Source organism: Nannospalax galili, unplaced genomic scaffold (assembly GCF_000622305.1).
Source record: "Nannospalax galili isolate Female #2095 unplaced genomic scaffold, S.galili_v1.0 scaffold841, whole genome shotgun sequence".
In the NCBI taxonomy this organism is placed as follows: domain Eukaryota; kingdom Metazoa; phylum Chordata; class Mammalia; order Rodentia; family Spalacidae; genus Nannospalax; species Nannospalax galili.
The window spans coordinates 1,482,906-1,501,939 of NW_008345000.1; the positions used below are offsets into that span (position 1 = coordinate 1,482,906).

The window sequence follows — 19,034 nt, forward strand, 5'->3', positions numbered from 1 at the left end:
CAGTCCACAGGAACTGACATTCAGCACCTTGAGCCTTGGATCTCAGAGTTGAAGATGAGTCGGTTTCTTTATAAATTTCTTCTGTGCAAATTCTTCCTTGGTAACTCTCCCTGGACCCAACTATTCTTGGAGGGACTGGTATCTGCCCCTAGCTCTCACCCAGTGCCTGTATTTCCCTATGCCAGGGACTCGTCTCTGCTGTCTCCCTCCACCCACTAGAGGTTCCTAGGTCTGCTTGGACGTCAAGGGTCACGAGCTATACCCAGCCTTCCCCTCTTGCTCACTTACAACATGGCCAGTTATCGCCAGACCCTTCGGGTTCTGTGTTTTCTGGTCATCCTCACAACACTCCCTTCAGATCCACCTCCTCAGTGGATTAGCCTGGTCTGGGAGTCCTAGCCTCAATGGGAACAAGAGCCACTTCTGATTCAGTGGGCCTGGGGCAGGACTGAGGGATTCCTTACACTCTTGCTCCAAGTCCTAGTTTGCCTCTCAGTTCCTGTAACAAAACACTCTGACCAAAAACAACTTGGGGAGGAAAGGGTTTATTTCATCCTACATCTCCCAAGTGACAGTCTGTCTTTGAGGGAAGCCAGGGCAGGAACTTAGGGCGGGAACCTGAAGCACAGACCACAGGAATGCTGCTCACATGCTTGCTCCTCCTGGCTTGCTCGTCTGTATAGCCCAGGTCCATCTGCCCAGGGACGGCACTGCCCACAGTGCCACAGTGCGCTGGGCCCTCACACACCAACCAGCAATCAAGAAAATGCTCCACAGACAGAGGCCCACAAGCCAATCTGATGGAGACCATTTATCAGTTGAGGTTCCCTCTTCCCAGGTGTGTCACACTGGCCACTGACTACCCAGGACAGCTAGGCATCCAGAGAGCCTGCTGTATATAAAACACTGGTCTGGTCCCAGGCTTCAGGCCTCTTGGCTCCATTCTGCTGAAGTTCATGGCCCTGGTCGTAGGAGAGTCACTGGTGGCTGGGTACAAATGCAAAGGATTCCTTAGCACCTAGACAGCAGGGATGAACCCCGAACACAAAAAGCCCAGTGCTGCATAGGTCTAGGTTACCCCCTAGCATTGAGAGGATCTTTGGAAAGGGTGGGAACTAGTTTTCCAAATAGGCTCCCTGTGCCTTATCAGCAGAAGTTTCCAGCATTTCAAGAGATAAAGATACGGTTTTCACCTTACAGTGATGTGGAGTATATGACTAAATACCAATTCAAGGGCCACAGTGTAAATTACTAGTCAATCAGTTCCTTTTGAATGGTGCCTGAACACTTTTGTTTGAACTGCATGGCTCAGATGACTGAGGCCACACCCCTGGTCGCCTGTCAGCAGCTAGAACCCACAGAGAGACGCACATTTCTTCTTATTGCATGGGATCCAGAGTTAGAGCTTCGTTCACAGTTTGGGCTTAACAATGATTTCATATTGCTGTTAAATATATAGGCAGTCCTGGGAAAGAGGGTTCTTCCTAATGCTAGGTAGATACTAGGAATAATAAGCATTACATATAGCAACCATGCTTTGGAAAAGGTATGTAGGTACGTTGAGAAACATTCTCCAGTAGGATTGTGAGGTGGCTTTCCTTACATTCCTTCAGATTTACTCCTCAACAGCAGTTCCTTTATTCATCATGTCATCCTGCTTCTACCGCACTGCGGAATCTTAAGAACAAGAGTGCCTTACCTGCTTCTGTGTCTTAGACATTCCCTAGCATGTGTTTGTAAGTTGTTTCTTTTTTCATTATTGTTTAAAAATTATTTATTTTTATTTTAAGTGTATGAGTGTTCTGCCTACATGTAAGTGCGCTCATGTCATGAAGTGCCCACGGAGGACAGAAGAGGGCGTCGAATCCCCTGAAACTGGAGTTACAGACAGTTGTTAGCAGCTATGTGGGTGCTGAGATTCGAATCTGGGTCTTCTGTAAGAATCAGTGAGTGGTCTTAATTGCTGAGCCATCTCTGCAGCCCTGGAAATTGTTTCTTGTCAGCACTTTAACCTTCACCCCTGAATGCTGCTAGGCCTCAGCCTTACCTCTCAGAAGATTCTCATAGGGAGAGAGAAGAGAAGAGAAGAGGAGGCCACTTCCCATGCAGTGAGAGAGAGCCAATGACACATTATTCAGGCATCAAACGATTGCTTTTCTCCCCAGAGTCCACTCTGGAAAGAGAACCTCTTCCACGTCAGGAGAGTTGGTAGGCCCCCATAATATAACTCTTTCAGGGTTTGCAATGCAGGCAAGCAGGAAAGGTAACTCTCGGTGGGCTTCAGTTTGGATGGTGCCTAAAAGTTTGCCTGCCTTAAATGTTCAGTCTGCTCAGACCTAAGTGAAAGCAAGTTTATGATAAGAAGAGAAAGATGTGACTCAGTTTTGGTGATGTGTCCAGAGATCCCACACCTAGGAGCTAAGCGGGCTTTTGCTTTCATGTTTGGGTAGAACACACCTTCTTTATGTGTAGGTGATGTAAGCATTTGTGTGTGTGGGGGGGAGTATATGTGTTTTTGTGTTGGCGTTTGTGCTTATGTGGGAGGCCAGAAGTCAACATCAGGTATGTCCTTCTCAACCACATGCTGCCTTAATTTTTGAGATAGGGTCTCTCATTGAACTTGGAGCTTCCTGATTCAGATAGGCAGACAGGTCAATAAACCCCAGGGATCCTCTTGTCTCTGCCTCCCCAGAATTTCAGGCTCTTACTCCCATGTCTAGCTTTGTAAAATCCAAATTTAGGTCCTTATACATGGGCAGCAAACCGTTTCCTGACTGAGCTATCTCCCTAGCCCTGGACTATGCTTTCTTGCCTTGTAGGAAAGAGTAAGTAGAAGTGTGAACAGCCCTGGCAGGGACCAGAATAAAGAGGTGGACACTCAAGTGAGAAGCTGAGACAAGGTACCAACATTACGTTCCATCCAGTGTATTTTCTACTTAACACCAACCTAAGGTGTATAAAAGGTGCGCTTAGGCAAATAAGTGGGACCCTACTCTACACAGTGGGATCATTTCAAAGAGAAAGCAAAGGAGACAGAATAACAGGTTTATGGAGAGAAAACTCAAATAGATGAGAGGATATTTGGAATTTATACTCAGAGACCAAATGTCACATCCATCTTGACAAACTTACTTGTTATCTCATTCTATTGAATAGCAATGGTCAAGTGTATCTAGTGGGATCCTCTGTGGGTGCTGTAGCTCAACTGGTAGAATAAGAATTGATTCCATTAAGAGCCACAAATCAGAACTGTGAGTGGAAATGTGACTTTGTCCTTTACCCATTAAATATTGCAGAATCTTGCAACACATCTTTCCTAACATACGGTATGCTGCAATGTGTCAACATAAGTGTAAGGACAGATGTGGGGCTGACTGTAGATCTGAGTTTCAAATTGACCTTCCCAGGATTTTGCTTGTTTGTTTAAGGTTTAAAGGAATCTCCCTCTGTTTGTATACCTTGCCCTCCACAAAACTGAGGTACCTAGGGTCCCCATATCAGGCCCATTTCACTCTGAGATCTTTCTCTATTCAGGCTTGTTATGATGTCCACTCCCCCCATGTTGAACCCTTTGTGATGAATTGAGCTAGCAAATTCCTCCTTCCCCTATTTTTCACATCAGTGGAAGGTCCCACATCAGAAAAATCCCCAAGTGAACTCCGTCTCCTCAGAGGGCAAAGACAGCAACCTCACAGTCAGTAAACTGTGCCTCTCAGTATGATATGATAAGACCACCCAGGCTGCCTGACAGGAAGGCAGAGGGGAAATCAGAGTCCCACTTTTATCCTGTTTTGGAGACATGCATATGCAAGACCCTGAAGAGAATAACACCCGAGCAAGGGAAGTGTTCTTCCTGCTCTGGAGGCCGCAGCTCTGGAGGGATGGCTGTGTGCTCCTGTCTCACCATCTCAGGGGCACCATTATAGGCATGACTGCCTCTCCCAGGCACATAAAGATGCTGAAATGCCACCTCACACTCACCCACTGTCACGGCCTCAGCGAAACTTCCCTTCACCATACTCGTGTCACAGTTTGATTCCTACCAAATGATGAGCTCCACAACACCCGGGATGTTCCTGTTTTGTCTCCCCTGTCTCCATGCACCTGTCAATTAGGAGGGACCTGATCAATATCTGTCAGCTAGGAGAATAAGTGTGTGGGTTTCCGAGGGGAGAGAGGAGTCAGCAAGGCTCAAATCAGGGGCTGAATGGACAGACAGAGTCCAGAAGCGAGAGACCACTCATGGGAAGGCAGCATCCGAGGGACATGACCCTTCTAAGAGCTTCTCTTTGTGTAGTCAGATGAGCCGGCATTAATCTTTTCATTTTATACCTGGAAAACCCTTCTGATATGTGCCTCGCTGTCCAAGCTTGCCACATGCACATAGCCTTGAGTCTGTGGGGCTGAGAGGATGGATACGAAAGGCAAGGGCCCAGCTCAAGCTGTCCTTTCCTGACAGCCTCAACAGAGGTGGGGCTGGGAGGACGGTGGTCTCTGGTGGAGTAGAAGAGGGAGTTCCCATGGATCAGAGCAGTACGTGGAGGGGCACAGGGGTGACTGTGAGTCTCATATTCTCTTATTTTCAGGTGGGTTAGGAAGTTTCCCCCTTCAGGACTGAAGTAATCCAAGCGATGCCCCCTTGCCCATGAAAAACCACCCCAGCACTAACATATGAGCTCAGGCTTGAAAAATAAGAAAAGGTGGAGTTGGCAGGCAGAGCCCTGTGGCAAGGGCTTCCAGGAAGAGGGGACAGTGCTGAGAAGCACTGAGGTGTGGAAGGCCATGGGCCTTGGGGAGTTGGGGGACACTGGGGGCTTTAGAATACTAGCTGTTGGGAAACATGACAGGTGCCCCAAGTGTCAAGCTGGGGAAGGAAGTGGAGGCCTTGGTGGGTTTGACTCTTTCATTGTTCGTGTGTTTTGTCACTTCTGCACCAGTGTGTTGGGGGCTGCGTTCTGACTACAAGAGACATGTTCTCCTCTCTGTGCTGAATATGTGTGCTGTGTGCTCTCCGTCCTCCCTTATTCTTGGATGGGACCTCCAAATGTGGTCTCGGAAGGTCTGAACTTTGATACCGAGCTGGATCTCCTACGATCCCAGATCTAGTTTGATATTTCTGTTTTCAGATCTGGTATCTAGTTGTTTTATCATGTGTAAAACTGAGATGGTGAGTGATCTGTTGAAATATCTTTCTCTGTGAAGAGAGAGAAATAATCTGCAGCCCGTTTAGGGAAATAACACTATAGAAACAGCCAGAGAGACAGTCTGGAGAATTTTTCTTTGTATAGGTCTTTTTTCTAAACAAAATCGCCACAACAAAATCAATAGCCACTCCTGGGGATAGTGTGGTAATACATTTTTAAAATATTTTATTTATTATTTTTATTTTATGTGTATGAGTATATTGCCTGCATGTGTTTAAGTGTACCCATGTTGTGAAATGCCTGTGGAGGTCAGAGAAGGGCATCAGATCCCCTGGAACTGGAGTTACGGATGGTTGTTAGCTGCCACATGAGTGCTGGGAATCGAACCCCGGTCCTCTGCAAGAGCAGTCAGTGCTTTTAACCACTGAGTCATCTCTCTAGCCCCATGTTAATAAATTTTTGAATAGAGATTTTTATTTTATTTTTGCTTTATTTTTATTGTATGTGTATGAGTGTTTTGCTTGTATTGTAGTAAGTGCACTGGTGTGCAATGCCTATGGAGACCAGAAAAGGGTATAAGGGTCTCCAGGAACCAGAGTTATAGATGGTTGTGAGCTGCCATGTGGGTGGTGAGAACTGAACCAGGGTCCTCTGCAGGAGCAACCAGTGCTCCTTAGAACTGAGCCATCTCTCTAGCCCCCTTGAGTAGAGCTCTTTGACTAATACAGGTTTATCAAAATGGGGAGCAAATCCACTGAGTCACTAGAACATAACTGACTTGTCCCAGGTCTGACACCTAGCAGGTAAAGACTGAAAAATTAGGAAAGAAGCTATCTTCTCCAGCATTGGTGAATGATCTCATGCTCAGCTGAAATGTGCTTCCTGATGTGGTCCTGCAGGGACATTCCTGATGCTCCCCAGGGCTTCCCATTCCTTCAAACACTGGTCTTAAACCATGAGGGATTGGGGGGTTGCTGCATGGCTTTTCATGTTTTTTTTTCACAGAAGAGAAAGTTAAGAATCTTTAGTTGTCTTGTGCTCTTAAGACACTGCACTGCTCTGAGATCTTCTTCTGAACTACAATACCCATAAGTGATGGGAACTTGACTTTAATCAGAACGCCATTGCTTATAGATGAACACAACACCATTTCCCCCCAGTCCATGACCTAATTAATATTACCAGAATATATCAATGAATAACCCATAGTTTTCTATTAAATTAGGCAATGAACCATAACTTTGGATCCTTTTTTGTAGGAACTAAGGTACAGATGCCAAGAACTGATTAAGTAAGGAGTTCATTAAAAAGTTGAGTGGTTGCATAGGAATCTACTTCTGTCTTGAGCTGCTTTGATCCCACCTCCATTAGTGTTTTCTTTGAACTGGCTTTTTGTTGACAAGCCTGGGTTTTGATTTTACTCCATCTCAGGTCTGGCACTGAGAAATACATATCCACTTTTTTTTTTTTTTTCCATCGCTGATCCTCTCCTCTCTCAGTCCTGCTGTTTTGGTCATGTTAATAGCTTTATACAAGATGCTTAAGAAACAATGGGGGACGGAGAGATGGCTCAGTAGTTAAGAGCTCTTGCATAGGACCTGAGTTGGATTCCCAGCACCCACACCAGGTGATTCACAGTCACCTCTGGCTCCAGCTCCAGGGGATTTGGTGCATTCTTCTGGCCTCCAAGGGCACCTACATAACACACACACACACACACACACACACACACACACACAATTAAAAAGAAAATATATCTAAAAGAAGAAGCAATGGAGAAACATAATAGTTAGAATCTGATTTCAACAAGCTGAGGGGGATTTTGAAATTATTCTGATATACTCTAAACCCACAAATACAAACTTCTTGCCATGAAAACCCAAAAAGGTGGCTCATATGACCAGACTTGCTAATCAGCATTCATAAAACTAAGTATTTCTTATATATTGTGTTTTTCTTTTAGTTTACAAAACCATAGTGGTGGTGGAAGTGTGTATTTGTATCGCCCTGCTATTGAATTTGTGTTATTGGGTTTCTAATCTGATAGGTGTATGCATGAGACAATGCAGTGTTTTTAATGTTTCTAATTACTATATGCTATCCAGACATGCTTCTTTTGGTATTGTCTTTAAAGTTCTAGAGTGCTGTCCATGTTACAGCCTGGTTCCAACACAAGGGCTATAACTCGTGAAGTGCTAGGTGTTCCTGGGAAGGACAAACTGTGAACTTACCATTCTGAATACCGTTACAATGTGTGTGAGAGTTCAGAAAGTAGTTTGCATCCCTGGTGAGTATGTTAAGTCCTCCAAGGTCAAGTTTCCATAGGTGAAATTCCTTCCCCAAAGAAGGACAATTGAGTACTAAAAAAACACGGGCTTTCTTTGAAGTAAGAATTTTGCTTAATGTCAGAAAATAGTTTTATATGAACTTCAAGCTAGTAGATAGAACCTCTAACAAGCAGAAGGTACAGTTTATTCTAGCTTTTTCTATACTGATGATCAAGGTTTAAGTGGGAATCCCAGAAAAGCATCACTAAGGACCACAGGTAAGAGCTAGCAGGTTACCCATGTCTCCCACAGAGACTTCTAAGGTCAGCAACAGGTTTTCCATTTATATATGTTCTCGAATTCCTTTTTCTTTACCTGATGGTCAGTTTTGCAGTCGTCTGAACACTTTCACCTACTTCAAAATGAAGATCAACAGGCGATCCTGCACACAGGAAAACCCAATAAATGCAGCCTTCACTGAAGAAGAAACCTGTCAAAAAATAAAACCACACCAAATCTCCTGATCGCCGACCCAGGGCAGAGGGAGCACTGGGCTCCCAGGCTTCTCTCCTGCGGGACAGCTGGACAGCTCGGCCCCACCTGGGAGGATGCTTGTGTTGACATCTCAGGTTGCTGCCTGGCGATTGGTGGCTGGGCTGGAAGGGAGGGTCCGCAGGAAACGCGACACGGGGATGCTGCCCCCTATCACAGGATGGAAATTTCCACTCTTTAGAAAGCTAAAAGAAGAAAAGGAAGGGTCTCAAAGTCCACCCTTTCCCGACACTTTCTTTGGATTCCAACCCAAACGGTAAAAGAAGAGGCGGGTGAGTGAATGTAGCACATTTTCTGTTACAATCTTGTCAGCGTGGAGACTTGTGGCTCGATATTAGGATATTAGCTATTAGCCTGGATGGCTGGATGGGCTTGTGTGAGCGCTGGGACATGCACACGTGGGCATCTAGGTCTCCTAGCCGTCTGGGGCTTCGATACGCCTGTGGCTCTTCTTAACTTGTTGACCGTCCCTAATTCTTACTTTCTGAAAGACCACACACGTCGGGGGTGTGTTGGAGGCTGATGACGACCCATGAAGAACGCGAGGGCGCGCGCGCGGAGGGGCTGCGGTGGGGCCCCTTCCCTCTCGGGGTGGCCGTGTTCGGGTGGCCCCTTTCTAGGGGCAGGGGTGGGCTCGCCCAGCCTTTAGTCCCTTGACCCTGGGATTTCCACTTGAGACCTCGGTGCAGGGCTGTGGCCGCCCTGCGGAGGGACGGACCCCCTAGAGGAGCTGGCTCGGCGACCGCGGGGGATCGTGCCGGCAAGGTGTTACCCGAGTCGCTGGAGCCCTGCCCGTGTCCCCAGGGCGGGGACGCTGGGTGCAGGGTTTAAAATAGACCCGTGGTCCCTGACAGCTGGGCGCCCCGAAGGCCAGGGTGCTCCCGGGGCGCGGGGCTCGGGGCTCTGGAAGGAAAGTGAGTGCGGTGGGGGTCGGGACCCTGAGCTTGCCTCCCTGTGCGATCCGGGACCCACCGCGAGATGAACCGGCAGGAGAAAGGCTGTAAGGAGACCGCAGATGAGACGGGTCGGGGCCAGGGAGTAGGCGGGAAGGGACCAGAGGTCCGACCCGAGGGGTGAGCGCAGGAGGGGAGATGGGAAGAGGGTGAGCGCGGGAACAGAGCGCTGCGCGTCGGGGCAGTGTGGCCAAGTGGTCTCCCGCACTCCGCCCAGCGACCGCACGGGTGTCACTGCGCCCTCGCCCGGAGCCTGGGGGTGGGGGGTGTCGTGGGGACCCTCGCAACCATCCACGGGGAGAGGCTGAGAGAATGCGCCTCCCTTGTCCGACTGGTAAGGTGATACTCCCGGGGCTGTTTGACCAGGTTGGTGGAAAAGGAGCTGACGGCCTGGGAATGACTAGCAGGGTTCCAGACCCTGGGCTACTGCCTGGAGATCCGAGCCGCGGGCCACTGTGGAGCCCTTAGATACCTGGAGTAGGGCAGATTGGCGCTTGATGTCTGGTTCTCAGCGCAAACAGCCTATGGATCTCTAGGTGACTGGTGGAAGGGAGTTGGAGCTGCCATGGAGGAGATCCGGTCTGGGCCTCCGCAGGTGCATCTAGCCTAGTAGTGTCTCTAGAAGATCATTTTGGTCCTTGGGGCAATAGTGCGTTGGGGCTTTAACCTGGATAGCAGATTTGCTGCTTACCCAAACCAACCTGTCTGCTTCCAGCTGCTCAAACACAGTCATCATGACTACAAGATTACCTTGTGTTGTAAGTGTGGAGCCAGCACCCAACATTAGATCGCAATATCCAGGGCCTAGTCAGCGTTGCTTCAACTGCCAGTTGTAGACCTTAACTTTTTTTTTTGAGAGGGGATGTGGGGGGCAGGTAAGGAAACCAGGCCATGGTTTGTTACTGATTCCACAGTAAACAAGTTTCTTAAAGGGCAGGGGGATTGTTAAACTTCTTGCAACACATTTGTGTGTGTGTGTGTGTGTGTGTGTGTGTGTGTGTGTGTACTGGCAAGCATGCATGTGTGTTACATCTCTCCAGTTCTAACACATGAACACAGAAAATGTTTGTGTTAGAAGTCTGTAAGGATGGACACCTTTGAAAAGGATATCTGATCTTCCCGAATTACTAAGTACTACATGTTTTCAGAGACATGAAGCTTTTGCTGCGCCAACCTTATCACAAAGCAACAAAAAGCTGCAAGAGTTGTGTAAGGGGATAAAGTCTCTCTGAGGCTGCTGGGGTAGGAGGTAAGCTAGAGGCCAGTCTGCCAGATCAGTGATGGCAATGGCTCAGACACATCTAGCCATTGCAGGCCTCACTGTGCTAAGTGTTTCCCCTGTATCTTATCCTCATGCCTGCCTTATTAGATGGGCTTTATTGTTATGCCCATTTTGCAGGTCGAGAAATGTAAGTGAGAGTTTTGCAGGTCAAGAAATGTAAGTGCGAGTTGTGGTTTTCTGGAAGTTCTGTGAATTGCTGTTCAGTGTAAACAAACTCTGCTTCACCAGAGGCAGAATTGGACAGGAGACTTCTGGGGACCTTTAAGTTGCTTTCTTGCTGTATTACAAACAAATTCTGTCCAAAGACATGTTCATACAGGTAAAGACTTTTTATCTTTGCAGGCCCAGTGACCTTTGAGATTTGCATAGCATACCCATGGTTACAAGTCAATTTACCAAATGTTGAGGTTAGGCATACTAAATACAGTGGCTTGTGGACCTGGGCTCTATTTGTTTTTCTGAAACATTTTCTTTGCTCTTCCCTCGTCGACACATCAGTCTTCTTCCTTTCTCTTTCCTTCATTCTTTTCCTTATTTTTTTGTTTTAAATTTTATTTATTATTTTTATTTTGTGTGTATGAGGATATTGCCTGCATGTATATATGTGTACCTGTGTTGTACAATACCCACAGAGGTCAGAAGAGGGTGTCGGATTCCCTGGAACTGGAGTTAAGAACAGCTGTTAGCCACCATGTGGGTGCTGGGACTCGAACCTGGGTCCTTTGCAAGAGCACCCAGTGTTCTTAACCACTGGACCAGCTCTCCACCCCCTCTTTATTGATTTGATTTTGTTCTGACTTAATCTAGGTTAAAAATTTAGACTTAAAAAAAACAACTTTATATCCTCAAAATAATGATTACTGTAAAAAACAAAGGGTTGGTGGATTTAATAGCTAGTTTAATATTCTTGATATAGATCAAATAATAATGATATATTATTGATATATACAAAAATAATAATGCAGTTTTAAAAAGTGCTTCAATGTGTCTTCTAGGAAGCTCTAGGAATGAGAGAGGCAGAGACAGAAGAGGGAAGAGCCCCTGAGCACTGGTTTCCTGCCAGCCAGTCCATTATATATGTGAATTGTATTTAAGCACCATGCAGCACTTTCCTTGCGTTTGTGATCCCCATTTAGAGAGAAGGCAGAAGTTAAGGAAAGAACTGAAGGTCTTACAGTAGCAAGTGGAATCCAGTCTACCTAAGCCAAAGTTTCAGCTTGTGCAGTTAAAGGCAGCAGTAAAGAAATCGGGAGGGAAAAGGACAAAAACTTAGGGAAAGAAGAGGGTTACAAATGTGCTTACTACACAACACAATGGGATGGGAGGGGTGTGAGAAGTGGAAAAGCAGAATCACTTTCCTGTGACCAGTAGCCTTCTGGGCTTCCTCCTAATTCATGGCTAATTCCATTCATTCATTCCTGGAACTGTCACTGAGCAGCTACTGAGTGCTACTGAGCTTTTAAAAATCTTTGTCTTCTGACACTTAGCATAGGACTGAACAAATCCTACATGTTCAGAAATTCTTCCTGAATTATGGATTTATCTAGTGGAGGAAACATAAGTAAGCAGTTGGATTCTACAGCATTATTTGCTTTATTAAGCTGTAGGGGATCGATATGAGCACATCATAGAAAATCTGCCTTTGGAAAAGGCTCGGGGATGGTTTCAAGACTAGTGATTTTTTTTTTTATTTTTATTTTTTTGTCTTTTTGAAGCAGGGTCTCCCTGTAGTCCCAGCTGTCCTGGAACTCACTATGTAGACCAGGCTGGACTTGAACTCACAGAGATCCACCTGCCTCTGCCTCCCAAGTGCTGGGACTATGGGCATGTGCCACCACGCCTGGCTAAGACTAGTTATTCTTAAGCTAGATTTTGAAACAGAAGGAAAAGTTGGCCAGGTGGAGACTTAGAGGGGGTGAGGAGAGGATCAACAGACACCCTTGCCTGAGCAGAGAGAGAGGTCAGGTGCAGAGGCTCTTCAGGATCTCATAGTCACTGCTGGAGAGTGGAGACACCAGGGCAGGGGCTTGGGGACCCAGGAGGGCTCCAGGAGGTCACGTGTGCAATCCTCTCTGCCTGTGTCTCCTAGCTCTCACCTCTCTTGAATTTTGGAAGTGTTGATCCATGCTCACTGAAAACCAATGGCTAGCTATAGAAATTAATAGTATTTTATCATTTCACTGTTTTTTGAAGGCTGCATGGTAACATACAGCTTTTTGGACCTCTAGGATTTTTAAAAACAGCACTCACTCAGGTGGGAAAGTTAAAGCTTTGCTGTGTCCTATAGGAGAAAACTAGATTATCTTTCTGGTTCTCATAGAGATATTCCATTTTGGTGTAGATGCTGTCTACACACATTAAAACGGTTTCTAAACAAATATTACTCCCCCCCTTCCCCTGGGAGGGGGAATTGGAGGTTATTTTCTAGTTTTTTGTGGCTTTATATTTTATTTCAGTGTCTTATAGCAAAGTCACAGCATAGAAATGTATGAAAATAAGTTGATGTGGAGAATTGAGTGACAGTAATGAGTGTCATCCTCCTGTTTCCACAGGTGTGCAGTTGAGTTTCTGGCATTTCATAATACATTTTCAAAGTCAACTTCCAATGTTTTTACTTTTCTAAGGGATCTTTTGTACCAGTTTCTTATCCCAGGCTCAGAGGTCTTGCCTCTCTACCACATCCACACTTGTAAATACCCTTGGTCAGGATGTTCGTAGGAGGGGCATTCAGAGAGTAAATAAAATATATAGTAAATAGGCTGGAGAGATGGCTCAGCAGTTAAGAGCACTGACTGCTCTTGCAGAGGACCTGGGTTCGATTCCCAGCACCCACATGGTGGCTATGCACTGTCCTTAGCTCCAGTTCCAGGGGAATCCAAAGCCCTCTTCTGGCTTCTGCGGCATTGCACGACACAGGTGCACTCACATACATGCCGGCAATATATTTGTACACATAAAATTTAAAAAAATATTAAAAAATATGCAGTAAATATACAAAATGTGATTTCTTTTAACAGACTAAACCCACCACAATTTATCATCAAGCCTTTGGGCAAGTTTTCTTTATCTACAGACTCAGTATAATAGCATGTGTATCACGGGAGTATGAGAAGTAAATGAGTTATTCTGTGTAAAATGCTTTTACTAGCATCTCGTGCATGGTAAAACTATTATTAGTGATAATAACTAGCTATGATTAGTAATGCTACTGGTTTTTGCAGTAGCACAATAATTTGAAACGCTTAAACGTTAACAAATGTTTGTGTGTGTGTTGTATGCATGTCCATATGTTGACTATGTGGGCAGGTTCATGTGCTCATATATGTGTGTGCATGGAGGCCAGAGGCCAATATTGGTGTCTTCCTCTGTTGCACTCCACTGTATTTTTTGAAATAGTGTCTCGCAGTGAACCCAGAGCTCACAGATTGGCTAGACTGGGTGGCCAGGAGATCTGGGGATCTCCCTGTGTGCCCTTGCCCCCCAGTTCTAGAGTTACAGACATGTACTACCATGCCCAGCTTTTACATGGGCACTGAGGAGCTCAACTCAAGCACTTTACCTACTGCACCATCTTCCCAGCCCTTTAAAGGTGTTTAGAACAGCGTGTTTTCCTCTGTTGTCTGACTTTTCCTGGGAAGATGTGAACAAATGTCTGTTCACCTCAGATAGGGATCAATGACTGACTAAACAGTGATCCTATCCAAGCCTCACATAGTGAAGCAGCCAGTCTCCTGGTGTTAATTACAGATGCATGAGTAAGCAGAAAGGCAAGGTAGCTGGAGCTCCCACCCAGCCTGTAGGCAGTTCCACTGAAGAGTCTCCTCCCAGCAAATGCCGACTACTTATAAAATCTTAGGGAGGAGCCTGTACATCTTCAGCTTTCTGAGCTTCTCCCATCTGCAGTTTCAGGGGCCTCCTGAGCTTTGTTAAGTTAGGTTGGTTCCCAGAGCCCTGTGAGTGGAGCTCCCCTGCCATACCTCCAGGAAGGAATGTTTCAATTCTGAGGAAAACAGATAAACAAAAATACTGTCATAACTGAAATGAAGTAAGAAGGAAAGGAAGAAAAGGACTAGATAATACTGGTGTGGTTTCCGGAAAGATAGGAAGGAAGTGTTCCTTCCGGGGGACATGTTCTCTCGGCTGCCTTCTTCGGTTCCTAATCAGTTGTGTGCTTCTAAGAGTGATATGCGTCTGTGAGTGTCCTGAATGTCATCCCCAGATCCCCAGTTTTCTCTGGGTTTGGGCTCTTGTTAACTGCTGACATCCTTACCTAACCTCTTCCAGGCACTGGTAGTTAGTTTGATCAACACATAAAGGAAACCTGTCTTTTTCTGACAGTAATTGTTCCTCCTCTAACTCTTGGAAACCTCTGCAGTATTGATAATATAAGCATGTTTAAGACCCCCATGTTCATTAAGCGTCCATTACTTTGCTCTCGGTGAGGGAAGCAGGCTCTCGGTGCCACTGGGGAGCTCAGCTTTCTGGAGGAATCCGGGGGAAGCAAATAACTTAATATTTGCAAAGCTTGTGGAATCGTAAGTCCCACCCCTTCAGCCCTCGAGTTGGGAGTGCTTAATGAAACCCTAGCTTTTCCTTTCCATAGAGCAATAGGGCACCTTATGGAATTCGTGTGGCTTTGGACAGCACCCACTATCACTGCATGGAATGCCGTGGGCACCCAGCTCTCTGCAGATCTTTCATTTCTGCAGTCTGCCCAGGGGATTTGAGGTCTTAGAAGATCCTAGTTGATTTAGCAGATCCTAGTTCTGAGTCACTGAGTCTGGAATCCACCTCGCCTTCCACGTGAACTCTTTCCACCTGCCTGTGTTTGTCCTGTCCTTTCTGTCCTGCGTCATTGGGTCCTTCTGCACTGCTACTCCTCAAGACAAGGACTTTGCCCTTTGTTTTGGCATAATTTTATAGCATTGGATACACTCCTGGTGCTATAAAATGCTGAAGGAAAGGGGAAAGATGCAATTCACCTGGCTGCGGCCATTTGCTGGGCTGGAGCTGGAGGCGGCCGGCCGCACCTGGGGACACGTCGGAGCCCAGCCCAGCATGAGCCCGGGGCTGCCGCCGAGGGAGCCAGTCACCCTCCTGGAACGCCGCGCACCTGCGCACACAGGTTCGCCTGCTGCTTTCGCTGTGACCGGAGAGAGGGGCCAGCCTAGGGCAGGGGCGAGATGAACTTGGCAGGGCAGTGTGGGGGAAGGACTGCAGAGGAGGGCGGGGGAGGGAGGCGGCTCTGAGCACGGGCTGGAAGCTCCTGCCGGCTCAATGGTGTGCCTGGCCTTGGTCTCGCTTTCCCACGTAGGAGGTAGGAGGTACGTGTCTGTCACTCACAGTCCGACCTTGATCATTAAAGGGATCTTACCTGAAGGTTGGAGAGTCCAACCCTGCTTTGTGAAAAGCCACAAAAACATCCACAAGGTTGAGAGCAGTAGCCGTCCGGAGGCGGGAGTGCTGGCTCTGCTCTGGCTTTCCAGGAAATTTTGTGGTAACAGCTCACTGCAGAAAAGTTAGACTCCCTTCTTGGCATGTGATGCTTTGCTTTGCCTCAGTCTTTCTGTCTAGGGGGTGGGGGTAGACCATATTCTCGATTGATTTATGCCTGTTGAAAGTTAATATTTTGAAATAAGTATAGAGTCACAGAAGTTGCAAGATGATAAAGGCCCCGTAAACCTTCCTCCCAGCTTCCCCTTCCCTCCCCTGCCCCTATCCTACTCCTCTGTCCTAAGCCCCCTCTTTTCTTTCCTTCCTTCTCTTTTGTGCTGGGGATTGAAGCCTTGTACATGCTAGGGAAAACAGCCCCCCACCAAGCCACATCTCCAGGCCCCAGTTTCCTTAAGTAGTTGTATCTGACACACTTTAAAACAGTAACAAAACCAGGAACTTGATATTGGTAGCACATGCATGGATGGTGTGTGTGTCATTTTATCACATGCACAGATTTGTGCAGCTCCCATTAATCAACACAACTTAGATCACCACAAAGATATGCCCTGTGCTGTCCCTTCATTGTCAAACCCACCTCTTCCTCCCAAGCCCTGGCCAGCACCCTGCAGACAGCTCCACATCCCCAGTGAGTAGGGAGGAAGGAGAAAGTACCGATTACTGTCCTAAGAACTTGGATTTACTCTTTGCTCTGAGGTTTTTGAATTCCACAGTGGTCTCCCAAACACTTTCAATTCATAGAGTAAACTATTGGTCTGGAGTCTTGACTAAATTTTCCTGCTACTGAGTGCCATAACCATCAACTCTGTTACTATGGTTTCTGTTACCAAAAAAGTATTCCTTAGCTCACACCTTGAGAGAAGATGAAGGATGGGTAGATGGCGGTTTCATTACCTCAGCGTGGTGAACGGTCACAGATAAAAGAATTTGTAAGTCCTTTCACAGGCAAATCTGCTTTTTTGGAATCTTTCCATGTGGTGTCAAATTTTTGTCTTATTTTTATGATTTATTGTAAGCAAACATTAGGTCACTTTGCACTACTTTCCTGGGTCATAGCTGCTGGTGTGTGTGTCAGGAGGCCCTCAGCAAGAGGCAGGGCAGTTACCTAAGTCTCATAATCTTGGTGGAGACTTTGTAATAAATAAGTCGGGGGACCAGGCAAAAGACCCACTGAATTTCTTTGCTGCCCTGTTATGCTCCGCTGTTTGCTTATTTGACTAATGATGACAATCATTAGGAAGGTGTGATAAGAAATGCAAATGTATTGATTATGGTTTCTAACATTGCAAGCATTGTTCTTTTAAAGGCTGATGAGAAGGGTGGTTCATTTTTTTTTTTTAACCCACCTTTTTTCTTTAAAGAGAAGAAATAGAACTTTTTGAAATAAACTTGAAATATCATGTACTAAATCACTGTGGATAAAAATCAAGTATAAGTTGTATATTTGCATCCAAAGTATTTTTGTAGTACTATATTGATGTCCATACTTGGGAATGAAAACCATATATAACACTTTTCATGATTCTTTATACCAAAATTCCTTTAAAGTTTAAACTTTTTTTTTTTTTTTTGGTCTTTTTGAAACAGGGTTACCCTGTAGCCCCAGCTGTCCTGGAATTCACTATGTAGACCAGGCTGGCCTCAGACTCACAGGGATCTGCCTGCCTCTGTCTCCTGAGTGCTGGGATCACAGGCGTGCACTACCATGCCTGGCTTAAAGTTTAAACTTTTTAAGCCTTCCAGTCAAGGTCAACCTCAGTCAAATTCAATATAAACACTCCATTTAAGGCAAAGTAGACCCTTCTTAGGTCTACTTAGGTCAGTGAGAGACTGCTCCCAAAGGGGGCGTGGGGACCTCAGCCTCTTAGGTCCCTTGGCTTCCTGGTCAAGTAGCTTTGGCCCCATCACAGTTCCACACCATGATAGTCAGTCCCAGTACAGTCCCAAAGCAGCAGTGCAAAGAGATCAGTACGTGAAATTCCAGAGGTGTGAGCCACAAGGAGCCTTCCCGCCATTTGAATGTATTTTCTCCAGTATTTTGTCACTTGGACAGAAAGTCAGTGGAGGGAGTTAACCCAAAGTAGGTATCTACTTAAGATACCTTCTGAAGATAAAGCAGGGCTAGTAAGAGCTGGGCTCCACGGCAGGCACAGGAGTGTGAGTCCTGCCTTCACTACCCCTCATCAGTTTCTGTCTTTGAGAAAGTTATTCAGTCTTTCGGAGGCATCAGCTGCCTCACACAAAATAATGGTGATAATACCCCAAAGGGGGAGGGTATTTCTAGTGTTATGCATTTTTAAAGCATTTAGTACAAGACTGGGCTGATAATGTCATTATCATTTTTTATGATTTTTATGTATAAGAACTTTCCAAATGAGGTGTCTGTTTTTATAAAATTAACAGGATTATGGCTTGAAAGAAAGATCGAGACTTTGAAATGACCGTTAGGCTTGTCACTGCGCTTCTCCATCCTAAGAAGGCGCAGGGCCCTTCCACATTGCCAGCCAGGGGTGAAGGTCACCCGCCGACAGTGTGTGTTAAGATGAAAGCTCCTTCCTTGCTTAGGTCTGAAAGAAACATGGATGGTGCGGCATATGTTCTATTTTGGATAAACGTCAACTGGATTTCTACAAAGAGCTAGATACTGACTTCAACAAGTAGTGAAAAGCCTTGTGATGAGCCTTAAAAAGTGAAATATTTTCCTGCAAATTAACAGGTTGTTTGATCTACAAAATACCAAATTATTAAGTTTTCTGATACAAATTATACTTTCTATAAATTATTTGATGTTTCAGTGAAGCACAGCTCCAGTCACGTCCAGGGTATCCTCTTTAGTGAGCTTAATGGTTACACTGATTTAAAGAAACCCTTTTGTGCTTTAATTAGAGATGCAAAAATTATTTGTTTAGAGCACAGCATGCGTGTGTAAATAGAGCAACAACATTTTAAATGAACATCAGGGAAGAATTTGAGGAAGAGGATTCAGTCACAGGTTCTAACTTTACCCACTTCTTTGGGCTATACCTTAAATAATTTCTCTTTGTTATGTGACTGGAAATCTGTGTATGTGTGTCACAATAATATCCTCCCAAGATGCCCCAAACTCTAATTATTTGGTGGGGTGCATGTGGATGTACATGAATTTTACAGTATTATTATTATTATTGGTAGCAGTACTATTGTGTGTGTGTGTGTGTGTGTGTGTGTGTGTGTGTGTGTGTTAATAAATGCTAACAGCCTGCGTTAGAAATTGAATCAACATACAGCTGGAGAGATGGCTCAGCAGTTAAGAGCACTGACTGCTCTTGCAGAGGACCTGGGTTTGATTCCCAGCACCCACATGGTTGTGTGTGTGTGTGTGTGTGTGTGTGTGTGTGTGTGT

The 19,034-nt window shown here is 45.8% G+C and overlaps 1 protein-coding gene and 1 long non-coding RNA gene across 5 annotated transcripts in view; one reads left to right on the top strand and one right to left on the bottom strand.

Moving 5' to 3' along the window:
* Window positions 1–811: 811 nt before the first annotated feature.
* LOC115071719 lies at window positions 812–7,976 on the bottom strand. The gene is made up of 3 exons (XR_003850806.1): window positions 7,787–7,976; window positions 3,982–4,104; window positions 812–987 (listed from the first exon to the last, which is right to left on the bottom strand). It is a non-coding gene; the product is annotated as an uncharacterized LOC115071719 (long non-coding RNA).
* A 178-nt stretch (window positions 7,977–8,154) lies between these two features.
* Window positions 8,155–19,034, top strand: part of Slc38a4 (solute carrier family 38 member 4) — a 69,485-nt gene continuing 58,605 nt past the window's right edge. For 2 of the 4 annotated variants that reach the window (XM_029567429.1, XM_029567435.1), the window contains exon 1: window positions 8,155–8,235. The gene's annotated coding sequence lies outside the window, so the exon portion shown is untranslated. Of the gene's footprint in view, window positions 8,236–15,216; window positions 15,324–19,034 lie in introns of those variants that run through there. The other 2 variants (XM_029567431.1, XM_029567437.1) reach the window with 2 other exon arrangements.